Genomic DNA, 27,387 nt, shown 5'->3' with positions numbered 1-27,387 from the left:
GTTAGAATAAAAAGAAGAATATTTTACTGGAGAGGAGTGAAGAAATAGCTATAGAATGACTGAAAAGGCTAAGTCAAAGTGCAAACAATGCCCAGTTGTGGATGTGTCTGGTGGCGAAAGTAAAGTCCGATGCTAAAAGAACAATATTGTATAGGAACCACAGATATATTCAGAGAACTCAGTTACCAGTTCATAGATTTAATTGTTCAGTGCTCCAAGCAAAAAAAGGAAACAGAGGTATGTATTTATTCCATGGAGGTGAGTAAAGCCATGGTAAGCATGACAGAAATCCCAGAAGCAGAGAAGGAAATGGTTCATCAGAGCATGTATAAAAATAGGTATTAAAAAACGTAATATCTATTTCTGTCATGACTGTCTTTCTGAGACACATTCTCCACTAAGGGTAACCTGGGACTACCTATCACCACAGGTCGTGGATGCATAAGAAAGACTGCCCTGGAAGGAAAAAATATAGTCTTCAAGCCCCTTTCTCATCCTCCAGAGATGGTGCGGTTCCAGGAGTCTACCTCAGTGGCGGGAAAACCTCACCCGCACTGCACACGCCCAACTCAGGTGTGCGCAGGGTGTGTGAACTCCCTTGCTGCACATGCACCTTCCTGAGCACATTCTATGAGGAGCGTTAGGCCTCAGATGGACATGTTTATTCTGTCTCAATTCTTTCTCACTACTTGAGACTTACCAGGTAAGTCCACATATCTGTCCTGTCTGGAGTTGTGTGAGTACGTGTGAGGGGGAGCCAGTGAGTTTTGGGCTGGTTGGACATTGCAATATGGGGCCATTGAAAAGGAAGGCCCACGAGGTTGTCATCTTTCTCCTCACAGGTGTCACGGTGCCATAGTTCTTGTCCTGGTGATGGGAGAGGAAGGGCGGTGGACAGAGAAGGGCAGGGGGTCAGATGATGGCGGGGGGAGACTTGCGGGTGCTATTTGAGATATCTGGTTCACTGGGGCCCTGGGACTCAGGACAGAGCACAGAATCTGGAGCCAGCAGTGGGACCTGGGCAGGGGGCGGGGTGGGCGATTAACGAAAGGCCTAGAAACCAGACCACGGTGGAGTTGTGACTGTATCCCGAGTTATGTGGCAAGGTGCCAAGAGAGAAGTGGACCGGTTGCTTTGTATGCAGACTCACCTCAGCCATAGACTCTGAGAAAATCGCCGTAGTCAGGCTGTAAAGATTGAGCCTTTCTCCATGTTCCCACAATGCTAAGGGGGTTGGGGAAAATAAGTCTGGTAAATTAGAGTGTGACAAAGCAATAACCCTGAATTTTTAAATTCCTAGCAGTATTTTACTAAATATCTTCATGATGGAGAATTCAGTTGTGAAATCAAACTTCCTCACAAAAATTCTGTCTTCCTGTGTACCTTAAGTTGATTTCTCTGCCAGCTTAACAAAGATACAAATGGCTTTGCAAGCAACTGTATTTGGTGTAATTGGAATGCATGTACACTCATACTTAACCAGAGTTTTGTTTTGAAAGTATTTTTACGTTTTTAAAAAATAATAAGTTAACATTCGGTCATAAAAGTGATCAAATACAGCTGTACTCTTAAATACATTTTCTAAATCACAGTATTCTACTTTCAGAGAGAAATACGAGTGGGCAAATGGCATCAACACTGGGACCTATAGATCAAGATTCCTCCCAGCTGGATGAACCTGTGGTTGCGAGTATTTTACCATTTGATGTTTTCTATTAGCACAAAATTATTTTTGAGAAAATGAAATTAAGTAGTACAGATGCAGTAATAAAAGTCTTCCATGCTGATAAAGGGTGACAGTTGGTCTTAAGAAGTAATATTGATCCAGATATATTACAGTCTGGTTTTGTCTGGATGAGTATGTTGTTAAATTCCCTGGAAATATGCCAGTGGCTTCCTTCTCCTGCTTATCAACAACAGGCTGCATACTTCCATCCCAACATATTTTTAAATAGCTTCCAAAGTCTTTCTGGATAACTCTTATGGGAGCTAACTCTTCTCTTGTGGGAAGAGTAACTTTATTAAATGTAAGTACATAGAATTGTGTTGGAAAAATATTGTTAGATTTACTTATGACTAGATATATATGTGTATCATGTAATTTATGTTATTAGATGTATTAACAACAGAAGTTTTTACTTACATGCACACTCTACTAGGACCAGCAGCCCAGTGTTGAGCAACCTCAACGATAGGAACCACCAGCTGAGATTCAGGATATCACACCTGGAAAGAAGGAAGTAAATGGAGAGGATCCAGTGAATCGTGATGAAGAGAAGGAGAAGGATGCCTCTGGTGGTAAAGTGTATGTCTGTTTCATGCATTATGATACAAGCAGTAAGAGGAGGAAAGGAAACATTAGAAAATGACTGCAGACAGTTCCTAAAAAACTGAGGAAAGTACAGTTTGCGGCTTAGTGTGGTGGGTCAAAATTTCCCTTGTTTTCAAGACAAAGAGAGGGGGGCAACTAAGTTGTCTGAGGACAATCCTGGAAAAGGAAAATGGTAATAACATTCGGAAAATTCTTCTTCTCTTTTTTCCCAGCATCATATTCCTGAAATAATGCTCCTGAGATTCTTATTCATCACATTTTCACCACACTAGCCTGTCTTTTAATTCATAACACTGAGGGAATGAATATTATCACTCCCTTGTTTATATTGTATACTTTACAGCTGAATTGATACATTATTTATTTATTATTATTATTTTTTATTGTATTGGTTTTGCCATACATCATTTTTTAAAAAAGATTCTGACATGGAAATTGATCTCCAGGAATTGGCTGTGGCAAAGACTGGGGGTAAAGGTGGAGATGGTCCTGATGTCAGGGAGGAGGTTGCATCAAATACAGAGCCTGTTGAAATGCCAGAAGCAGGTATGTCATCCATTCAGAAAGTAATTTATGTGGTTTCTGTTTTTTGGAGTATTATATATTTTATAATATAGAGGAAGCATTACTATTATTTTAATAACAGAGTTCACATATTCTTTGAAAGATAGTTCAGACCCCAGATGCCTGAGTGCCTGACTTACAGACTTTCAAATAAAGAAACAGACAGGATCAAAGCCATATCGAATTGAAAATAGGAAACCGTTTTCTTCTCTTGTATTAGTACTTTAAGCAACAGCTAATAATTTTCAGATTCTTTTATAATTTCTGCTTGTAACAAATATGTAATGCATTTGTAATAAATATCGGTTTATTTGAAATATGCTTAGGCATCCAAGTAGGTTCTAGTACCAGCTTGAGCATAATGTGTGTGATTTTGTGAAATCCCTTAACTTCTAAACTCAACTTTAGTCATAGAAGTTGTGAACTCAAATCAGATATACTAAAATGCTAATTTTTCATGCTAATTTTTGCATTCTCTGGTTCTGTTTGATGGAATGCATAGAAGAATCCTCTGTTTTTCATGACTTATTTATCATAAAATATCATCTTGAGTCAAATTATAACAGGTGAATTGAGATTTCATTGTTACTTAAGAAAATGAGCCAACAATCTGCTTGATGTTTGTTAAATTCTCTCAAATTCTGAATTCTCTAACTCTTAAAAAAATAATTGCATTTTAAATCCTTTCCCCAATGAAGCATGAAACAATTGAGAAATAAAATGGCAAAATATAATCTAGTTTCCTGTTTCTGTGGCTGATCAAGTTGAGAGAGTGCATGTAGTCAGTGATATTCCAGGCAGGTGTGAGTAAGATACACGTGCTAAGCACACTACCTGCCCCCACTGTCAGTCTGTTTTTTTTTTTTTTTTTGCTTATTTTACTTGGAGGATAATTACTTTACAATACTATGATGGCTTTTGCCATACATCCCACTGTCACTCTTAAAGAACTAATAAAAATCTGAGCCTCATGATATAACCAGGCAATGGCACCCCACTCCAGTACTCTTGCCTGGAAAATCCCATGGATGGAGGAGCCTGGTGGGCTGCAGTCCATGAGGTCGCTAAGAGTCGGAGACGACTGAGCGACTTCACTTTCACTTTTCACTTTCATGCATTGGAGAAGGAAATGGCAACCCACTCCAGTATTCTTGCCTGGAGAATCCCAGGGATGGGGGAGCCTGGTGGGCTGCCGTCTATGGGGTCGCACAGAGTCAGACACGACTGAAGTGACTTAGCAGTAGCAGTAGCAGTAACTATATCAAATATGTTATTTTTCCTCTTTGAGACATCAATTCAAACAGTTTGGAAGGTCAAAGTCTGTAACTCTAGTACTTCCTGAGTAATCAACTTAGTATCTTTCACATAAGTGTTTTCCAAATCGCTGACTGTTAATTACATGTTTCTGGGTTTAAAGGAAGAACTTCATGGTTAGGGAAGAATTTACTGTGTTTTAGCCTTCTAAATATTTTCACTTTACATTTTTGTTCCATTCCATTAGAACATTTAGACACGAAAATACAGCTTTCAGACTACTTTCAAGTAACTACAGAACATGATTAAAATATCCTCATAGAAAAATCTTAGCCTTAAATATGTATGGTATTTAAAAAGAAAAATACATAAATTACAAATTACATAAATATAAAATCTTATATCCAATATAAAAGGTAAAATAAATAGCAACAGAATAAACCTAAGGGAAAAACAGAAAGATAGTTAATAAAAGACAGGTATGAATTGTTAGGAAGAGGAAAATAAATTCAACTAATAAATAAAGACAATGTGCTAGTTTATGTAACCTTTTTTTAACACATACATTTTTAAACATTCTTTTCCATTATGATTTATCACAAGAGATTGGACATAGTTGCCTGTATAGTAGGACCTTGTTGTTTATCTATTCTGAATGTAATTGTTGTATCTGCCAAGCCCAAATTCCCAGTCCATTCCTCTCAGTTTACATAATTGTGAAGAAAATGGACAAAGCCCAAGTACACATAATAAGAAATATGAACAGGACACTAACAGTTAGTATATTACATAATGAAAACAGAGCATAATCTTGAACTCAGATATTTTCAGCATATTGATGAAATGGCTAATAGATTAGATAAACAAATATTATTTAACATATGCCACAGTAACTAAATAACTAAACATCACAAATACCGTGGATGAAGTTTTGAAATTGGTCAGAGTTGTTTCTCAAATGCCATTATCATTTAGAAACAAACAAAAAATCTGCTTTTCCAGATTTTTCTCTCTTCCTACTTGCTTTTCTTTCTCACTCCTACTCCCTCTTGCTCTCTTTTCTTTTCTTCTCCCCTTTTCTTTCTTTATTTTTTTTTTTTTTTTGGTGTGGCTGTGAGAAACAGTCTTATTTCTGCTTCACATTTTGATGTCACCATGTTGCCAGTGATAGTAATGACTTAAAATTTTGTGTGAGCACATAATTTATTATACCAACTGGAATGCTTTCCAGGTGAAGAGAGACATTTGGAATTACATGAGGGCCACAAGTAAAAGGGGGACAAATGCTTGACCTACTTAAAACAACCATATCAGGGATAAACTAGAACAAATGAAATTTTCTACACTTTTCCCCAGTAGAGAAGAAACAAATGCAATACTGGCTTTTTATTTACTTCACTTAAGCAATAACAGAGATAACAACTGTTTAGCTATCCTATATTTGGAATATTATTTCAAACCAAAACATTTAAATGATACTTTTTTGGGACTTTTTGGGTTTTTTTGGGTATTTTGTTTTTCTTAGAGTGTTTTTTGTTGTTAGATATTTTACTAAAAGTGTACACAGTTTTGCCTTTTACTGAAAACTACCTTTTAATAGGGTTAAATGATTTCATTTGTTCTGAAGTCAGCGTCCTTGTTTTCTTATATAATTAGGAAGAGTTGTTTGTGTTTTAAAAGTACTGGTAATATGCCTGAAAAGTCTATAAAAGCTCTGCTGCTGCTGCTGCTGAGTCGCTTCAGTCGTGTCCGACTCTGCGCGACCCCATAGACGGCAGCCCACCAGGCTCCCCCGTCCCTGGGATTCTCCAGGCAAGAACACTGGAGTGGGTTGCCATTGCCTTCTCCAGTGCATGAAAGTGAAAAGTGAAAGTGAAGTCACTCAGTCGTGTCCGACTCTTCACGACCCCATGGACTGCAGCCTACCAGGCTCCTCCATCCATGGGATTTTCCAGGCAAGAGTACTGGAGTGGGGTGCCATTGCCTTCTCTGATAAAAGCTCTAGAGAAGATTAACTGAAGGTAAGCCAAAGGGTCGCCCTTAGTGTTCTTGTTTTAGTCCATTTTATAAAATTACAACTGCAGTGAACTTTGTATACCTCTCCTATCATCTGCTGAGTAACTTTAATGTTATGTTTATATTATAGGTGAAGGGCAACCATTTGCTTGAAAGAAGATAAACTGGAACCATCTATGCTGTTCTTATGTTGGATATTTGACCGTTAAATTTCCATCAATAATGTTTTCATTTTTTACTTGCACATTTTTTGTTAAATTTATCCCTGGGTATTTAATGTTACTGAAAATTCATGGTTGCGATTTTTATCGTCTAGTTGAGGATGTATGTAGAGATAGAATGTTTGTATATAGACTTTCTGTCCAACAATTCCTCTAAATATGCATATTAATTCCACAAATTTAGATCTAGATTCTTTTTGCTTTTCAAAATATACTATTATATTTGAATATCAACAGTTTCTACTGGCTTAAATCTTATACCTTTTCTCATTTTGCAGCACTGAACAAACCTAGCCAGAATAGTCTTGACTAAAGCAGGTGATAGTCGGCATTTTTCCTGACAGGAAATGAAAAATTTTCTCCATTTCAACCTGTTTACATTGCTTTTTTGCAGATACACTTTCTCGGAATAAGTTCCCTTTTATTCCTGGTTTTCTGTCTTTAATATAGATTGATTTCATCAAACACTTACAGTGCAACAACTGAGATGATCATAGAATTGTTTTCCCTCCATTTTTCTATTAATGTGGTGGATTACATTGGTAACCTTATAGATTTAAACCAATCTTGAACTTCTAGGGTTAAAAAAATTTGGTCATGACATATTCTTTATGAATTATCTATGTGTTAATACATATCCATACATATATATACCCATATATAAAAAATTCATATAAAAGCCTTTGGTCTTCTCTTGAATAAATGGGTTTACAAAATGTGCCACCCAAATGTCATATGGTGTCCCTGATGAAATCATTGACAGAGAAACATTTTTTAAAACTTAATATACTTGTATCACCCTACAGAGAAATGGGATGCCAAAGCCATTGTTAAAGGTTGTATGGAGACAGAGGAAAAAAAAAAAACACTGCTGTCAAATTCCATGGCAAATGCCGCAACGTATCTTTCACACACTTCTGACTTGCCTTCCAAGTTTTTTGGGTGCAGGGAGAGAGAAGCCACAGATGTCTTTTCTTCTCTATAACATCTTCCATTGCCTTGATAGTTGTCAGATCTCAGAAGCCCTCCATCTGTCTGATTCCTCCCTTATATCCTTATTATTACATAATAACAAAACACTTACATCTCTGAGCCCCCATCTGCATCCTCACACACCGAAAAAATATTTCTGCAACAAAGGACCGACTCAGAATTCACTCTTCTTAGGGAATAACAGGAGATTATAAACAGCAGCTGTTACACCCTTACAGAGGTATGAAAATCCAGGTCCAAAAGGACTGAAAATCTGAGGTTCAACTACCATGAGACTTAAGTTAGAGTATCCCATCTTACCAAAAAGTATGTGACAAAGCCCTTAGGTTATGGAACTGCCTTAAAAGATTAGATCTTAGCTAGAAGAAAAGGGAAAGGGACGAGGGGAACTTCCTGAGACAAAATGACTTGAGTCTTATCTGCTCTGTCTCCTTATTGGTTATGACATGACATATCTAGGCTTCCCTGTTGGCTCAGATGGTAAAAAAAAATCTGCCTGCAATGTGGGAGACCTGGGTTCAATCCCTGGGTTGGGAAGATCCGCTGGAGGAGGGCATGGCAACCCACTCCAGTATTCTTGCCTGAGGAATCCCCATGGATAGAGGTGCCTGACGGACTACAGTCCATGGGGTCGCAAAGAGTTGGACAAGACTGAGCGACTAAGCACAGCACGTGACATAACTCAGACTATCAGTACTGGCTCTGACACATACTGAGTGAAGGTGAGAAAGGTATTTACATCCTTTGGATCTGTTTCCCCATTTCTAAAGTGGAAATTACAAGTTTACAGTAAATATTTGTTATGAAGAATAAAAAAGATAACATGTGAAGTAGGCATTACATTGCAAATGGATTTGGCTTATTCTATTTCATTTTTTCATTTACACTTTCAAAAGTTTTAATTTCATTTACATTTTCAATTACAATTCTCTCACACGTGATACAGATTTGAATTTCAAGTGGACTATAAGGATAACTTATAGCCTTATCGTTATATAAGGAACATATTTTGTCTAAATACATATTTTGATTCAATAGCAGTGTAGCTGGTGTCAGACATGGCATCCATTCTAAGGTAGGTTTGTAAATGAGGACTGACAAGGCTACCCTAAGTCACAGTATGTAGTGAAAACTGTGCTCCTTGCTGTGTGTGATGACAAAGAAAATAAGCCAGTATTCTGGTCGCGCAACATCACGCAACTCAACACCAGAGTCTGTCACGTAGTCAGGCAGCCAGTCCCTAAGTCACAGCGCAGGAGCTACAGGGCCTCAGGGCACCACTGCAGTTGTTAGTTAGGCTTGTCACCTTCTACGGGCTTGGCCAGTAAGGAGACAATGAACCCGAATGGATTCAGATTCTACCTTACAGACAGTGCAGAAGCAATATGACCCTGGTGTCAGTTGCCTTGTCCCTAGTCCCCCGGTTTGACACTGAATTGGAAGGCCTCAGTAACAGGCACTGTGGGTAGTGGGTCTCTCTGCCAGGAAGGAGCCCACAGGTGTGCCCTATGCCAATGAAAAGTTCTGTAGTCCACGGCTGTACTCTCAGCTGGGGCTAGGGAGACCATCCTATGTTCAACTGAAACCAGAGATGGATGAATAACAACTTTGTGTCAGCCTCCAGCTAGATAAGGAGGCAGGTGAGAAATTGCCTCGTAGCAGGTCTTCACCGGGCTGCTTATCTCCCCTTGCTGCAAGAGCAATCAGAAGGTTTTCTGCCAAGATTCAAGTCAGCCAGCAGTTTAGCCTTGCCTACGTAGCATAAGTGGGGACATGCAAGGGCACCAGGGCATGAAGACAGAACCACACCCCTGCACTGTCTGGAACAAAACACAAGGCTTTATGTATGGTGCTACAAATATGACACCTATAATACTGAGTCCTACATGAAGGAGATGCTTTTCCTGTCAGTCATTAGAAAATATTCCTTCATTTAGTACACATACATTGATTCCCAACATGTTTCAGGATGTATCTGCAAAATGGCTTGAAATAACAAGGCCAGTGAGGTGAGGTGGATGATGGGACTATCACACTGGTGGATCAGACAGACACATAAACAGAAAAGAAGTGCAAAGGAGAAACACAGGGAATGGACCTAAGTGGGGGTGGGTGGGAAATGGTGAGAGGGATAGCCAAGAAGCAGGAAGAAACTAGAAGAGAAGGTTCATTGTAAGAGTGAAAGAGGTTAACTGAATTTCTCACATCCAATGATAATCACTGCTTTTACATACTGATTTTGTGACCTAAAGCTGTTGACATCTACCTCTGCTATGGACTCAACTGTGTCTCCCACCAAATTTGTATGTTGAATTCCTAACCACCAATGAAATAATATTTGAAGATGAAACCTTTGGGAGACCATTAGATCTAGATGAGGTCATAAAAGTGGGGCTCACATAAGAAGAAACGCCACTGTATTCACTCTGTCTTTGTCACTGTGTCTGTTTCTCTCTCTCTCTCTTTCTCTGTCTCTCTCACTGCCATGTGAGGACACAGCAGGAAGACATCCATCTATGATCCAGGAATGGAGCTCTCACCAGAATCCAACCATGCTGCCATTCTGATTCGGACTGCCAGTCTCAAGAAACAGTGAGAAAATAAATTTCTGTTCCTGAAGTCACCCATTTTATGGTATTTTGTTTTGGCTGCGTGAGCTGACAAATACAGCTTTCCAGCTAAACATTAAAAAAATCACATTGTTGGACTTCCCTGGTGATCTAGTAATTAAGAATCTGTCTGCCAATGCAGGAGACACGGGTTCAAACACAGGTCCAGGAAGATTCCACATGTCATAGGGCAATTAAGTCTGCATGCCACAACTGTTGAACTTGCATGCCTCAACTTCTAAAGCCCACACACCCTAGAGCCTGTGCTCTGCTCCAAGAGAAGCCACCACAGTGAGAAGCCCATGCAGCACAACCACAAAATACCTCCCACGTGCCACAACTAGAGAAAATCTACATGAAGAAATGAAGACCCAGCACAGCCAAAAATTAATTAATTAAAAAAAATAGTAATCACATTGTCAGCATTATATCCATTCAAAAGTATTTATCAACAGTCTAGTCTATTCTTCAGCCTCTTTATATATGGGAACACTTCAGTGAATTAGTCAATGCAGCCCCTAACTGACAGGTGATCTGAGAAAGCTGCAGAGTGTGCAGAATTATGAACATAAAAGTAGGGAATAATATACTAGTACTAGAAGCTTTTGGACAAAGTAATGTGTACATTCCCCCTCTGCAAGAAAGAAATTTGTCAAGAGAATTGTCCTCTGATCACCAGTTTATAATGCATTACCTCTAATAAACAAATTAATGGTTTGATAATGGCTATATTTGATTGTGAGTAGCATGGGTCATCATCATTCAGAGGGGAGAAAACTTCTCTAAGCATATGCTGGGAGTCAGGCTTCAGGTTCAGGACTAAAAAGGCAGATATTGTAACTATATACATATAGTTACAATTATGTGGGATAAGACGTATCAAAGAGCTCACAATCTAGTGAGCAGAAAACCAACAGAAGATAATGCCAAAACAAACATGATGAGAGTTATGATAGAGGACAGCCAGGGAATGCTCAGAACACAGAAGTTCAGTTCAGTTCAGTTGCTCAGTTGTGTCTGACTCTTTGCGACCCCATGAACCACACCATGCCAGGCCTCCCTGTCCATCACCAACTACCGGAGTCCACCCAATCCCATGTCCACTGAGTCAGTGATGCCACCCAACCATCTCTTCCTCTGTCGTCCCCTTCTCCTCCTGCCCTCAATCTTTCCCAGCATCAGGGTCTTTTCAAATGAGTCAGCTCTTCGCATCAGGTGGCCAAAGTATTGGAGTTTCAGCTTCAACAGCCCAGGACTGATCTCCTTTAGGATGGACTGGTTGGATCTCCTTGCAGTCAAAGGGACTCTCAAGAGTCTTCTCCAACACCACAGTTCAGAAGCATCAATTCTTCAGTGCTCAGCTTTCTTTGTACTCCAACTCTCACATCCATACATGGCCACTGGAAAAAACATAGCCTTGACTAGACGGACCTTTGTCGACAAATTAATGGCTCTGCCTTTTAATATGCTGTCTAGGTTGGTCATAACTTTCTTTCCAAGGAGTAAGTGCCTTTTACTTTCATGACTGTAATCACCATCTGCAGTGATTTTGGAGGCCCCCAAAATAAAGTCAGCCACTGTTTACAATGTTTCCCCATCTATTTGCCATGAAGTGATGGGACCGTATGCCATGATCTTAGTTTTCTGAATGGTGAGCTTTAAGCCAACTTTTTCACTTTCCTTTTTCACTTTCATCAAGACGCTCTTTAGTTCCTCTTCAGTTTCTGCCATAAGGGTGGTGTCATCTGCATATCTGAGGTTATTGATATTTCTCCCGGCAATCTTGATTCCAGCTTGTGCTTCTCCCAGACCAGCGTTTCTCATGATGTACTCTGCATATAAGTTAAATAAACAGGGTGACAATATACAGTCTTGACATACTCCTTTTCCTATTTGGAACCAGTCTGTTGTTCCATGTCCAATTCTATCTGTTGCTTCCTGACCTGCATATAGGTTTCTCAAGAGGCAGGTCAGGTGGTGTGGTATTCCCATCTCTTTCAGAATTTTCCACAGTTTATTGTGATCCATAAAGTCAAAGGCTTTGGCATAGTCAATAAAGCAGAAATAGATGTTTTTCTGGAACTCTCTTGCTTTTTCCATGATCCAGTGGCTGGTGGCAATTTGATCTCTGGTTCCTCTGCCTTTTCTAAAACCAGCTTGAACATCTGGAAGTTCTTGGTTCACGTATTAGCCTGGCTTGGAGAATTTTGAGCATTACTTTACTAGCATGTGAGATGAGTGCAATTGTGCGGTAGTTTGAGCATTGTTTGTCATTGCCTTTCTTTGGGATTGGAATGAAAACTGACCTTTTCCAGTCCTGTGGCCACTGCTGAGTTTTCCAAATGTGCTGGCATATTGAGTGCAGCACTTTCACAGCATCATCCTTCAGGATTTGAAATAGCTCAACTGGAATTCCATCACCTCCACTAGCTTTGTTCATAGTGATGCTTTCTAAGGCCCACTTGACTTCACATTCCAGGATGTCTGGCTCTAGGTCAGTGATCACACCATCGTGATTATCTTGGTCATGAAGATCTTTTTTGTACAGTTCTTCTGTGTATTCTTGCCATCTCTTCTTAATATCTTCTGCTTCTGTTAGGTCCATACCATTTCTGTCCTTTATCAAGCCCATCTTTGCATGAAATGTTCCCTTGGTATCTCTAATTTTCTTGAAGAGATCTCTAGTCTTTCCCATTCTGGTCCGAATGGCCATCCAGTCAGAATGCCCATCATTACAAAATGTACAAATAGTATATGCTGAAGAGGATGTAGAGAAAAGGGAACCCTCTTGCACTGTGGGTGGGAATGTAAATTGATACAGCCACAGTGGAGAACAGTATGGAGATTCCTTTAGAAACTAGGGGAAAAAACACCATATCAGGAAGGAGAAGGGTGATGGAGAGATGGAGAGAGTACACGGAAACATACATTGCTATATATAAAATAGGTAGCCAACGAGAATTTGCTGTATGACTCAGGGAACTCAAACCAGGGCTCCGTAACAACCTCGAGGGGTGGGATGGGGAGGGAGGTGGGAGGGATATTCAAGTAGGAGGGGACAAGGGTAAACCTATGGCTGATTCATGTTGTTGCTTGCTAGAATCCACCACAATACTGTAAAGCAATTATCCTTCAATTAAAAATAAATTTAAAAAAATCCTGTGATGAATTCTTAAAGGAGTCATCCTCCAGTCGGCTCAGTTATAGAAACTTCACGTGATTTAAGGCCCTGAACATCTGAAATTCCAGAACTCACAAGACAAGTATTTGCAGGAGTTGTGGATTAGAGGTCTCTGATTTAGTGGTACTGGTAACAATCATTGCTAAGTTTTTCACTACTTCCTCCATTTGACACATGTTTCTTGAACCAAACCTTTATTACTGGCTTACCAAAGTTGAAGGTTGAAACCTATTTCTCCAAGGTAACACAATTTGGAAAACTCAGCAGTGGCCACAGGACTGGAAAAGGTCCGCTTTCATTCCAATCCCAAAGAAAGGCAATGCCAAAGAATGCTCAAACTACCGCACAATTGCACTCATCTCACACGCTAGTAAAGTAATGCTCAATATTCTCCAAGCCAGGCTTCAGCAATATGTGAACCGTGAACTTCTGAGGCAGAGGAACCAGAGATCAAATTGCCAACATCCGCTGGATCATCAAAAAAGCAAGAGAGTTCCAGAAAAACATCTATTTCTGCTTTATTGACTATGCCAAAGCCTTTGACTGTGTGGATCACAATAAACTGTGGAAAATTCTGAAAGAGATGGGAATACCAGACCACATGATCTGCCTCTTGAGAAATTTGTATGCAGGTCAGGAAGCAACAGTTAGAACTGAACATGGAACAACAGACTGGTTCCAAATAGGAAAAGGAGTTCGTCAAGGCTGTATATTGTCACCCTGTTTATTTAACTTATATGCAGAGTACATCATGAGAAATGCTGGACTGGAAGAAACACAAGCTGGAATCAAGATTGCCTGGAGAAATATCAATAACCTCAGATATGAAGATGACACCACCCTTATGGCAGAAAGTGAAGAGGAACTCAAAAGCCTCTTGATGATAGTCAAAGTGGAGAGTGAAAAAGTTGGCTTAAAGCTCAACATTCAGAAAACTAAGATCATAGCATCCGGTCCCATCACTTCATGGGAAATAGATGGGGAAACAGTGGAAACAGTCCCAGACTTTATTTTTCTGGCTCCAAAATCACTACAGATGGTGACTGCAGCCATGAAATTAAAAGACACTTACTCCTTGGAAGGAAAGTTATGACCAACCTAGATAGCATATTCAAAAGCAGAGACATTAATTTGCCAACAAAGGTCCATCTAGTCAAGGCTATGGTTTTTCCTGTGGTCATGTATGGATGTGAGAGTTGGACTGTGAAGAAGGCTGAGTGCTGAAGAATTGATGCTTTTGAACTGTGGTGTTGGAGAAGACTCTTGAGAGTCCCTTGGACTGCAAGGAGATCTAACCTGTCCATTCTGAAGGAGATCAGCCCTGGGATTTCTTTGGAAGGAACGATGCTAAAGCTGAAACTCCAGTACTTTGGCCACCTCATGCGAAGAGTTGACTCATTGGAAAAGACTCTGAGGCTGGGAGGGATTGGGGGCAGGAGGAGAAGGGGACGACAGAGGATGAGATGGCTGGATGGCGTCACTGACTCGATGGACATGAGTCTGGGTGAACTCCGGGAGTTGGTGATGGACAGGGAGGCCTGGCGTGCTGCGATTCATGGGGTCGCAAAGAGTCGGACACAACTGAGCGACTGATCTGATCTGAACACAATCTAATTACATTTTCTTTCTGATCACATCTTCCAACACTCTCAGCTGTTCTAGAATAAAGATCGCATGGTTCTGAGCACAACTTGTGTTTGTTGGCACAGATCCTTGGAAGTGGGAGTTCTATCAGCTGGGTTGCTCCTGAGTCACTCTGCAGTGCCACAATTCAATCTATGTCTTCTTAGTTTTACTATTGAAGCATAATTCAAAAACAGAAAAATTCACTCTTTCTGGTTTCCAATTTTATGGGTTCTGATAAATGCACAGAATGTAACCACCACTGCAATCAAGATACAGATTAGTTCCATCTCCTGAAAAAAAATCTTGCCGTTTTAAATTCCCTCCTGAGCTCCTGGCCCTGGACATCACCAACCTATTCTCAACCTGTACAGTTTTGCCTTTTGCAAGATGGCATAGAAATGAAAACATGCAGTGAATAACTGCTTGAGTCTGGCTTTTTGCATGCTGCATAATGCATTTGAGATTCATCCATGCTGTTGCATATGCAAGTAGTTTGTTTCTTTTTATCGCTAGTAGTTATTTTCCTGTTATGGATAGAATATACTTTGTTCATCCACTCACCAGCTGAAGAACACTTGAGTTGTTTTCAGTTTTTGGTGATTATGAATAAAGTTTGTGAAAGTGTTAGATGCTCAGTCGTGTCTGACTCTTTGCTATCCCATGGACTCTATGTAGGCAGCCAGGTTCCTCTGTCAATGGGATTCTCCAGGTAAGAATACTGGAGTGGGTGCCATTCCCCTTTCCAGGAGATCTTCCCAACCCATTGACTGAACCCAGGTCTCCCAGCTTGCAGGCACATTCTTTACCGAATGTGCCACCCAGGAATAAAACCACCATAAATAACCACCTACAGGTTCTGTGTGGACAAAAGTTTTCATTATTTTTGATAAATACCTGGGAGTAGAATCATTGGGTCATATAGTAAATATGTGTTTAACTTCACAAGAAACTGTGAAACTATTTTCCAAACCAGCTGTATCATTTTGCATCCCCACAGGCAATATGAGGATTCCAGTTACACTGTATCCTAACCAGCAACTGATCCTGTCAAAGGTTTTTCCTTTTCATTTTAGCTATTAGAAAAGGTGTGTGGAGGTATATCATTGTGGTTTTGCTTTGCATTTCCCTCATGATTTATAATACTGATACCTTTTCACATGTGTATTTGCCATCCCTACATCATTGTTAAAGTATTCAAATCTTTGGCTGACTTTGTAATTAGTTTATTTTTATTCTTTCTTGTATAAACATTCTTTTCCAATGATTTATTTATGTATTTATTTTTGGCTGCACTAGGTCTTCCTTGCTGCATGCAGGCTTTCTCTAGCTATAGAGAGCAAGGGCTACTCATCTGCAGTGTGCGTTTCTTATTGTGGTGGCTTCTCTTGTTGCCGAGCATGGGTTCTAGGGCATCTCGTGCTTTGGTAGTACTTTGGTGCAAGCACCTAGTTGACCGCAGCATGTGGAATCTTCCCGGACAGGGTTTGAACCCGTGTCCCCTGCATTGACAGGTGTGTTCTTAACCACTGGACCACCAGGGAAGTCCTATTTTCTTATTCTTGAGATTTGAGGGGTTTTGTATGTTCTGGAATCAATCCTTTATCAAATAGGTGTTTTTATAATATTTTTTCCCTCTATGTGGCTTCTCTTTCTTTCTTTTAACCATGTGTCTCAAGAGCAATACTTGAAGTCCAATGTATAAATTTTTCTTGTATGCATTGTGCTTGTAATGTCTTATCTAAGAATTCTTTCACTAAGTATATTAGTTTGTTAAGGCTGTCCTAACAAATTTTCCAAATTTGGTGGCTTAAAACAGCAGTAAGTTATTCTCTACAGTTCCTCAGGCCAGAAGTCCCAAATCAAGATGTTGGCAGTTGGTTCCTTTTGGTTGCTCTGAGGGGGAATCTGTTCCATGCCTCTCTCTTAGCTTCTGCTGGCAAGACTTGTTGTTACTTGGATTATGGGTGCATCGCTTCAGTCTTCACCATTTTCGCATGGTGTTTTCCCCTCCACTTGTGTTTCTGTGTGTCTGCTTCTTTTCTTGTAAGAGCACCATTCTTTGGATTTAGGGCTCGCCTTGGTGTAGTATGGCTTCATCTTAACGTAACTAATTACATCTGTAAAGACTCTATTTCCAAATAAAATGACATTCTGAGATTCTGGGTGAACATAAGTTTTGGAGACACACTATTCAACTCACTGCAATAACTAAAGGCCATAAATATTTTCTTCTGTTTTTTCCTAGAAGTTTCATAACTTTAGGTGTCACATTTAGTTCTATGATACACATTGCATTAACTTTTCTATGTGGTGGTAGTTATAAATAAATGTTTATTTTTGTTCTTATGGAATCCAATTACACAAAAACTATTTGTTGAAAAGCTTGTCTTCTAGTTTGCATCATCTTTGCATCTTTGTTGAAAATTGATGTATCATATATGTATGTGTCTATTACTAGACTCTGTTGATTTTTTGGTCAATATCACACTGTCTTGATTACTATAGCTTTATAGTAAGTCTTGAAATCAGATAGAGTGAGTACTCTAACATAATTTTTCTTCAAAATTATTTTAAGCTTTCTACTTAATTTGTTTTTCTACCTAATTTTGATAATCATATCTATTGGGGGGATCATGTTTATTGAAATAGCTTGAAGACAATGGTCTCAGAATAAGTTGAGTAATATGCTATGAAGAACAACAGGTAAAAGGGCAAGTAGCCACAGATGGAAGTATGGGAAGAAGGTATATTTCTCCCCACAACTCCAGATTAGAGAATGTTCAAATACAGAAGTAGTTGATGGTTCAGGTGAGAGGAGTGATAATTGCAGGAGCAAAGTCCCTGAGAAAGTATTAATAAAAGACATGGGATCCTGAACAGACATGAGGGACTGGGTGCTGTCAGGAGCATGTAGGCAGAAGGGGTGGCAGAAAATTCCTGAGCAAAGTCAGGTATATTAGGCTTAGAAAGCTCTGAGAAGTCTAACCTGATTACTTCCAGCTTTTTCATGAATTATTGCAGGGAGGTCATTAGAATGGAGGAAGTTTGCTAGTGATTGTGGAAGAGTAATGTAGTAGTATAGGTAGGATGAAAGTAAGAGTTAGAAGCAATTCTTTCATGGTCATTAATTTAAGATAAATAATTCAGTGTGTGTTTAAAGATTTCTGATTTCACAGTGGCTCAGATTGGCACTACAATATGGTCATTTTATTATTATTTATACTATGAGTAATAGCAAAATATATATATATATATATATTAACACTTGCATCCTGAAAGGCACAAAAAGTATGTGCATTCATTTGCTCAGGCTTCCATAGCAAAGTATCAGAGACTGAATGATTTAAACAAGAGAAATTTATTTTCCTACAAGTCTGAAGACTAGAAATCTGAAATCAAGTTGTTAGTAGAGTTTATTTTTTTCTAAGACCTCTCCTTGGCTTGTAGATGGCTGACTTCTCCCTGTTTCTTCAATGGTCTTCCCTCTGTACGTGTCTGTGTTCTATTATTTTATAAGGACACCAGTCATTTTACTTTAAGGCCCACTTTAATGACTTCAATTTAACTTCATGACTACTTTAAAGGCCCTATATGAAATACAATCACATTCTGAGGTATCAGAGGTTAAGACTTCAAAATATGAATGTTGAGGGGGAAAAATGCACCCATAATCATATTATTGTTAGTTTTATTTTAGTGCTATCTTTACTCACATTACTAATAGAATGCATTTCATTCTTGCCGTGGTCTTATAAGGTACTAGGTAGTCACTTAAGCTCAGGAGTTGTGTCTCTTGCCAAACTTCCCCAGGAATAGACATACTTCCTAGTCAATCAGATAAACCTTGTGTATTTTGAGTGGGATGTCGCTGATATAGAACAGCAAAGTCTTGTTATCACTAATTCATTTGTTATCATTAAACTATAATGTCCAATATCAGTAAGGAAAATAATAATGAAAGATGATTAAGTCTTCTGAATCTACAAGCATCGTGGAAATCACAGTGGGTCTGGAGACCAGTGAGATACACCTGGTCAGGCAACTGCAAGAAACCACTGCAATCTTGAGGCAGATATTATCAGGGGAGTTCTAAAGCCACTGCAAACATTCACACCTGACCAAACGCATGCATCTGTGACCACTTCTGGGAGGAATGAAAATAGTTTCTACTTCCCAAATCCTACAGAAGTTCATATGATTAGCATCACCTAAGAAGCTGTGGAACCACCACCTTCAAGGCATCCTGGGACATTTAGGTATCGAGATTCTAGCATCAGCAATACAGGGCAAGGCAGAGAAAGAGATGGGATGACTGTTGCTTGCATGCTAGTGGACAGTCTACTTGTCAGGAATTGATCTGTGTTCTTTGTAACAGAAATAGCCTGAGCAATGAGGTTCAAGTGTATTTGTTGTTCCATGGTTCACTTTGAAGAAATACATTGCATGTGAGATTTTAAAGACACACATTCTCTTTAAAATTTTTGATTTTGGGGGTAAACTGATTCTAACATTTATACAGAATTTCAGTGGACCACAAACATCCAAGATAGTCATGAAGAACCCTGCTGAAGAAGGTTCACTGCCAGGATTTCACTGCCAGAAATCAACATTTATTGCAAAACACTAGTAATTAAGACAGTGACATATTGCCACCAGGACAGTAAAATAGGCCAAAAGAACAGAGTAGAGATTCAAGAAATAGACCCACCCATAGAAGCTCACCCGATTTACTACAAAGAAGGCACTGTGATTCAAAGAAGAAAAATGATGCTGTTAAGCACCAATTGGGTATTCACATGGAAAAATTAACATTGGACCCTTGGTTACATCAGGCTGCTGAATCTTTGATCAAAATATGAAAGATAAAGCAGTTAAGTTTCTATGAATAGTATACGGTGATATTCTTATGCTTCAGAGTAGGCATAGTTTTCTTAAACAGGAATCAAAAACACTAAGAAAAAGAAAAGATTCATAATACCAAATTAATTAAATTAGGGTCCTCTGCTAATGTAAGGCACCAGAGTTGTGAATATACTACCTATTGAGTGGGAAAAGATACATTCTCCCCCGCCAGAAAAGAACTCATATGCAGAATATCTAAGGAACTTCCACGAATGCCTATGAGAAAGGCAAACAACCCAATGAGAATAAGCAAAAGGCTTGGACAGTCATTTTACAAAGAAAAAAATAACCAAGTGGAAAATAAATATTATGAATTAGTGCTCAACACTCATGTGACATCTTTAGTCATCAGGAAATACAAACTAAAATCACAGTGAAATTACATGTCCACCATAATAGCTAAAATGAAATAGGGAGAGAAAGAAATGTGAACATTGACAGGGATCTGAAGCAACTGCGTCTGGAGAGCACTGACACACTGCTTTCAAAACATAGCTTGTTTCAGCCACTACCGGAAAATGTTTACAGTGTGTGTGGTAAGTCACGACCGACTCTGTGACCCTATTGACTGTAGTCAGCCAGGCTCCTCTGTCCACGGGAATTCCCAGGCAAGAATACTGGAGTGGGTAGCCATTCCCTTCTCCAGGGGATCTTCACAATGCAGGGATCGAACTAGCATCTCTTATGTCTCCTGCATTGGCAGGCTGGTTCTTTACCACTAGCGCCAACTGGGAAGGCAGCAAACTATTTAGTATAATAGTGAGACTTAAAGATAAGCACTTAAAGCTGTATCCCCTCCTTGAGCTGGCAAGAAAGGGACATACGAGGCCTGAGGACTGACTGCCAGGACCCAGCTGTGAATATGTTTAGCACCTCATTGGGAGAGAATGCTGGAGAGGCAAGAGGATGGATGTAAACCTGAAGCTTTCCTACCTTCTCTGATCACCACATCATGCTGAACCTGCTGCTGGTGTGGAACAGGAAAGAACATGGAAAATGCCTGGTGTAACCCATCCTGAAGCAGGTATTCAATAAATATTAGCTAATATTAAAAAAAAAATAAACAAAACTTAAAGCTTCACCCCTTTTTACAGTGCAATGATACTCCTTCAGTTCAGTTGCTCAGTCGTGTCCGACTCTTTGTGACCCCATGAATTGCAGCATGCCAGGCCTCCCTGTCCATCACCAACTCCCAGAGTTCACTCAGACTCACGTCCATCGAGTCAGTGATGCCATCCAGCCATCTCATCCCCTGTTGCCCCCTTCTCCTCCTGACCCCAATCCCTCCCAGCATCAGAGTCTTTTCCAATGAGTCAACTCTTCGCATGAGGTGGCCAAAGTATTGGAGTTTCAGCTTTAGCATCATTCCTTCCAAAGAACACCCAGGGCTGATCTCCTTTAGGATGGACTGGTTGGATCTCCTTGCAGTCCAAGGGACTCTCAAGAGTCTTCTCCAACACCAGAGTTCAAAAGCATCAATTCTTCAGTGCTCAGCTTTCTTCACAGTCCAACTCTTGAATCCATACATGACCACTGGAAAAACCATAGCCTTGACAAAACAGATCTTTGTTGGCAAAGTAATGTCTCTGCTTTTGAATATACTATCTAGGTTGGTCATAACTTTTTTTCCAAGGAGTAAGTGTCTTTTAATTTCATGGCTGCAGTCACCATCTGCAGTGATTTTGGAGCCCCCAAAAATAAAGTCTGACACTGTTTCCACTGTTTCCCCATCTATTTCCCATGTTTGTTTTAGGGCCTGTGGTTTTCCTGGGGTAAATCAAGAGCTCCTCAACAATCATTGTGTTATCTGGGCCTCTGAAAGAAGGCCCTATGGGATCTGCCCCTCATTACCTCTCTTATCGGATTTCCTGGTTCTCCCTCCATCAAGCTGTGATAGTCACATAGCCTTCCTCACTGTTGTCATACACACTATACCGAGCACCACTCCCTAATTTTTCCACTGGCCTTACCTCTGTCTGGGATTCTTTTCCAGATAAGCATCCCCTCTAAGCTTTTGCTCAAATGTCACAAACTTAGAAAGAACTTCCTTGACCACTCTTTCTAGATATGATCCCTGCTCTCTATTTCACTATCCCAGTTAAATTTTAATCACAGCAGTTACGAACACCTGATAAATTACTTATCTTTTAGGGTTGTATGATCCAAGTACAATGTAAGTTCCATGAAGCCGAGGTTGACTTTCTCTTTCCTAACACACATAGTTGTGCTTGATACATACTTTGGAGAGAATGAATGAATGAATGACGGAATGAATTAACAAATTTAAACTTGCTGGGAGAGGCACAGCTAGACAGGCTGAGGATTCTGCTAGGGAACATATTCAGGGATGACAAGATGGTGACGAAGTCATGGTCTTTATCTCACCTATGCGGTGTTTGTGGGTCCCCTTGGAGATGATCCCTTTCCGAACAGAATGGAAGGTCTTGTTGTCCTTTTCACGTATTACTCGCACTCGACGACAGAGGCCTTCCCCACGCCAGGCCTTCAGATCTCAGTCCGAAGCTTTCTCTCTCCTGCCCGCTGGGGGACTGTGGCTGGCTTTCATGAGACCTATTCTGTATTAAACAAGAAAGCACAAACAAGTACAATGCCCAACACAGAGAAAATGCGTTCAATGATCCCTGTTACAATAGTGGTCACTACAGAGAATCAATCCTCAGTTTATGAACACTTTTCTCTGAGTCCAAGATTGCAGAAATCGATAGGGTTTTCATCCTAACTTTGCCCTTCCACCCTTTGCTATTATCCTGGAATCGTCCACCGGTATCTACATATGCTGTTCCCCATTCTCACCACCAAGGGGCGCGCGAGATGAAATAGTTCTCTCCTGGGATGCGCCACGCAGGGGTAGCGGTAAAACCACCCACTATGAAAGGTACCATTGGGAGAGGGCGTGTGACAACACAGAGAGTCCCTTTACACCGCGTCGGGCATCGACCACAGTTCCCCCCGGAGGCACTCATGGTGCCACGGGATCCATCCCCATTCGCTCCACTCTGTCTTACCAGTGCATGCGAGTCTGAGTGGACACCGGTATTAAGTGGCAAATGTCTTCGTCCCTTTTCCAACTCCACCCCTTCGTTTCTTCATGGTTACATCCAGGTGGGGACGGCTATGGAGCGAGAGATTGGCTGCCAGTTTGGGGTATGGCCTCAGGGAAGCGTTCTGGTCATTGACTGGTCACCGCGTGATTGCCAGAATTGCCTCTTCCTGGGCGCGAATCGGCGCCGGTAGTCCCCCTACTCTCGCCCTCCTTCCTCTACTGCGTAGTTCCGATTGGCTGTCTGTCTGAGACAGGCACTGTGATCCCATAGCTGGAAATAAGGTCTAGAGGCCTGTGTATAGGAGTATGCCTGGGCTGGCTTGCGCGACTTTTCAGAGCATGCATGCTATCGTTCTCCATGTTTTATTGCTTTCCCCAAAGGGACCGAATAGCTGCCCTGGTTAGTGGCAAGGTTTGGTGCAGTCACTGGCTGTGCATGATGATGGTATTTCAGTCTTGTTTAGCTCTCCCTCAGTCTGGATCTTGTGGCAGCACACGTTCATTCGCATAAATGCATGCAATTCATGTCCAGGGAGAGGTCTCTGAGCTTGCTGTCTCTCCCTAGATAGTAACCTGTGTCAGGGAGCCTGGGCTTGTGTATCGTTACGTGTGATATCACAGGTGCTGTTTGGGTACATTTGATCTCCTTGAACCTTTGGGGAGAATTGTGAGTGATGGGATATTTGACCTGAGTGGATTTTGTACAGAACCTCTAGGATCTATGTGCCTGTATAGCGAGGTGTGCATTTTTGGAGCTTTCTGGCATTTCAGTCCCTGGGTGTGAAATGTCTGTGTAGGCATCTGCACCCCAGAAATGAGAACTCTGAGCTTTTGATTCTGGGTCCCAAGTTGTGATGTCTCTGAGCTGCTTTATGGATGGGTTTGTCTAAAGGTGTAACTATGAGCTCTTTGGGAGTCTGTGAACAGGGTGCAGGTTTTCCGTTTGTCTGGGGACTTTATCTTAAGATTATATGATGTTCTTGAGTTATTAAAACCTCTGTCTTTCCCTTCAGGGGTTTTGTATTAGGTTGGTAAGTGTCCGAATGGTTTGGGAGTCAGTCTCCATGATGTGAAGTATCTGTGCAGTTCTCATTTGTTTCTGTCTTGAAGACTTTGGTCTGTTTGGAGGGTCTTTGTCACAGTGTGTATGGTTATGGGCTCAGTTGTGTTTGAGGGTCTGAGACCTGAGTTGTGAGCTCTGTCTTCAGAGATTCAGTGAGCTCTTTTTGGTGTCTCTGGTTATCTGGGCTGTTTCGAGTCTTTGTGTTAGAAATAAACCCTCTTATGTTCTTGGTTGTGAGGTCTCTGTCCAGGAACTGAGGGTTTGGAAGCTGGAAGATATGATTCTGAAGCCTGGAACCTTACATGCTGACTGTGTGTTGTTGAGCATATCACTTGTCTCATGGAATCTCAGTTTGTATCATAATTAACACAATGGAGCCAGTGCCCATCTTGGAGGGTACCTGTGCATGTTAGCAATGTGTGTAAAGGGCCTGGCTCAAGACTATCCTTCAGAAAATGTTTTCTGAGCACCTGCCATAGACCTGAGCACCACTCGAGGAGTTTGTGACAGGACAGAACTGACCAAGTCCTCCTTTCATAGACTTAGTGGTCTATAAATAAATCAAGGGTGGCTGGCACTATGAGGAAAGATAATGCTAGATCAGGGGAAAGGGTATATGTAGGTATGATGTTATTATTTTATTCAAGATAATGAGGGAAAGACTCCCTAAAAGATGGCAAGTAAGCAGAGATCTGGAGGAATTGAGGGAGCAGGCCATGGGGTTACCTAAGGGAAGAGCTTTCCAGGCAGAAGGAACAATAAATGCAATAGTCTTGGCCTGGAAATCTACTTGGCATGCTCCTGAATGTCAAGGAGTCCTGTGATGCACTGGGTTTGGCATGTACCACTCTTTGAAAGGGGCCTGGTGCTGCTGTCTCTGTTTCTCCCATAATCTGTGGTCGTCTGCATTTCATAGATGAAGGACTCAAGGCTCCAACATGTGCCCTGCACCTTCTCTCCTACCTATACCTGAAATTAGGAGTAAAACTTTTTGGTCCATCATGAGAGACAGAGAGCTTGAGTGTCCCAGCAGCAGGAATAATTGCATTCACGCTGAATGTCAGCCAAGCAGCGGAGATCAGTTATAATGTGGGAATCATGCCTTGTAATACTGCTACTCTAGATGGAGGGCAGGACTTAAGAAGGTAAAAGGAACCGGGGCAAAGGAGAGAGGCAGGAAGGGGAAGCTGGAGGACAATGAGAAGGGAAAAAAAAAAAAAAAAACAGCGACTGGCTTCATCACATTGCTTGGATTTGGTCCAGTTCATGTTGATTGGCTGACTGTATTAGGACATATTCACCTTTTCCTGTCCTTACCCTTTCTTTCCCTTCCCTTTTTTGTGCCTGAGCAAGTCAGTCCTAAAGCCATTAGGTGTTGCCAGGCAAGGCATGTGTATGTGTAAAGGGGCATCCCTGCCTAGAGAGTCAGAGCCCAAGGTGGGAAGAAGGATATCCCTGGGGATTGGGTGGAAAGGAGGCTAACTGCTTCGTGGATTCAAGCTTGAGTGAGGTGTGGAAGTCAAGGGCAAGGGATGGTTCTGCACAGATTGTGAGGAGGACCCTTTTGTGGATGAGGGATCACTTATATGCATTAGGATTCATCAACTTGGCAAATACATAAGGATGCTGAGAGCCACATCTGTCATTTCTGGAAAAGGGAATTTCAAATATGGAAAGGAAGTAAACTAGAACAAATTCTGAGGAATTCTACTGGAATTAAAGGTCTCCATGCAAACTCGTAGTTTTCAATATGTGTGCATATGTAGCTAGATTGACATATAACTATAGCTGTGTGTAATATGTGTGAGTGTGCGTGTGATTGTGTACACGAATATATTCCCAAGTTCCTGAAAACAGCAACATTCCAATGGCAATAATTACACCTATCCCTAGATCCTAGCTTCTGAATACCATTCACCACTAAATTATGGGTTCCCAGGCTGAGGAGGGAAAGGATAAATGAGCCTAGTTCACCTTGTCATGTCACTAATAAGGGAAAGTTCAAGAATGATGGGGAGATGTCAGAGGGACACAGAATATAGCTTGAGGGCTCTCTGACTGGAAAAACTCATGACTCTTATTTTTTCCACCTTTTTTGAGGTACTATTGACATATAACCATATAACTTTACATCTCAAACTTGCATGTTTAAGATGCCAATGTAATACAATGTAATGCATGTAATACATGAATATTTGGCAAAACGATTACAACAGGGTTAGTTAGCACTCTATCCCCTCACATAATCCTTTTTAAAAATTGCTGAGGAAATAACATTTCAGATCTACCCTCTTAGATTTCACTATGTTATAAAGTTTTGTTAATTATATTCACCATGCTATATATTGGATCCCCATAACTTATTCATCTAATATCTGGAAATGTGTACCTTTTACCCAACATTTTTTCCAGGCCCTGGAGACCAACATTCTAAACTGCATTTCTGTGAGGTTGACTTTTTTAGATTCCACATATAAGTGAGAATATACAATATATATCTTTCTCTCCTTCACTTATTTCACTTAGTGTAAAGCCTTCAAAGTCGATTCGTGTTGTTGCAAAAAGCAGAATTTTCTTTGTGACTGAATAACATTCCATTATATATGTCACCATATTTTTATTAATTTATTTTATTTTTTTTTTATTCTTCCAATTTTATTTTATTTTTAAACTTTACATAATTGTATTAGTTTTGCCAAATATCAAAATGAATCCACCACAGGTATACATGTGTTCCCCATCCCGAACCCTCCTCCCTCCTCCCTCCCCATACCATCCCTCTGGGCCGTCCCAGTGCACCAGCCCCAAGCATCCAGCATCGTGCATCGAACCTGGACTGGCAACTCGTTTCCTACATGATATTTTACATGTTTCATTGCCATTCTCCCAAATCTTCCCACCCTCTCCCTCTCCCACAGAGTCCATAAGACTGTTCTATACATCAGTGTCTCTTTTGCTGTCTCGTACACCGGGTTATTGTTACCATCTTTCTAAATTCCATATATGCGTTAGTATACTGTATTTATGTTTTTCCTTCTGGCTTACTTCACTCTGTATAATAGGCTCCAGTTTCATCCACCTCATTAGAACTGATTCAAATGTATTCTTTTTAATGGCTGAGTAATACTCCATTGTGTATATGTACCACAGCTTTCTTATCCATTCATCTGCTGATGGACATCTAGGTTGCTTCCATGTCTTGGCTATTATAAACAGTGCTGCGATGAACATTGGGGTACACGTGTCTCTTTCCCTTCTGGTTTCCTCAGTGTGTATGCCCAGCAGTGGGGTTGCTGGATCATAAGGCAGTTCTATTTCCAGTTTTTTAAGGAATCTCCACACTGTTCTCCATAGTGGCTGTACTAGTTTGCATTCCCACCAACAGTGTAAGAGGGTTCCCTTTTCTCCACACCCTCTCCAGCATTTATTGCTTGTAGACTTTTGGATCGCAGCCATTCTGACTGGTGTGAAATGGTACCTCATAGTGGTTTTGATTTGCATTTCTCTGATAATGAGTGATGTTGAGCATCTTTTCATGTGTTTGTTAGCCATCTGTATGTCT

At 40.6% G+C, this 27,387-nt stretch overlaps 2 long non-coding RNA genes across 2 annotated transcripts; one reads left to right on the top strand and one right to left on the bottom strand.

Annotated features, from left to right (window-relative positions):
• Nucleotides 1-228: 228 nt before the first annotated feature.
• Nucleotides 229-22,931, bottom strand: LOC113887650. The gene is made up of 5 exons (XR_003509779.1): nt 22,725-22,931; nt 22,084-22,274; nt 2,144-2,226; nt 1,151-1,224; nt 229-867 (listed from the first exon to the last, which is right to left on the bottom strand). It is a non-coding gene; the product is annotated as an uncharacterized LOC113887650 (long non-coding RNA).
• LOC113887651 lies at nt 1,944-7,039 on the top strand. The gene is made up of 4 exons (XR_003509780.1): nt 1,944-2,027; nt 2,160-2,305; nt 2,779-2,878; nt 6,297-7,039. It is a non-coding gene; the product is annotated as an uncharacterized LOC113887651 (long non-coding RNA).
• Nucleotides 22,932-27,387: the final 4,456 nt, after the last annotated feature.

The sequence above is a fragment of the Bos indicus x Bos taurus genome, chromosome X, assembly GCF_003369695.1.
Source record: "Bos indicus x Bos taurus breed Angus x Brahman F1 hybrid chromosome X, Bos_hybrid_MaternalHap_v2.0, whole genome shotgun sequence".
Classification (NCBI taxonomy): Eukaryota; Metazoa; Chordata; class Mammalia; order Artiodactyla; family Bovidae; genus Bos; species Bos indicus x Bos taurus.
The sequence above is the reverse complement of the archived record's forward strand: the minus strand, read 5'-3'. Positions and strand labels throughout refer to the sequence as shown.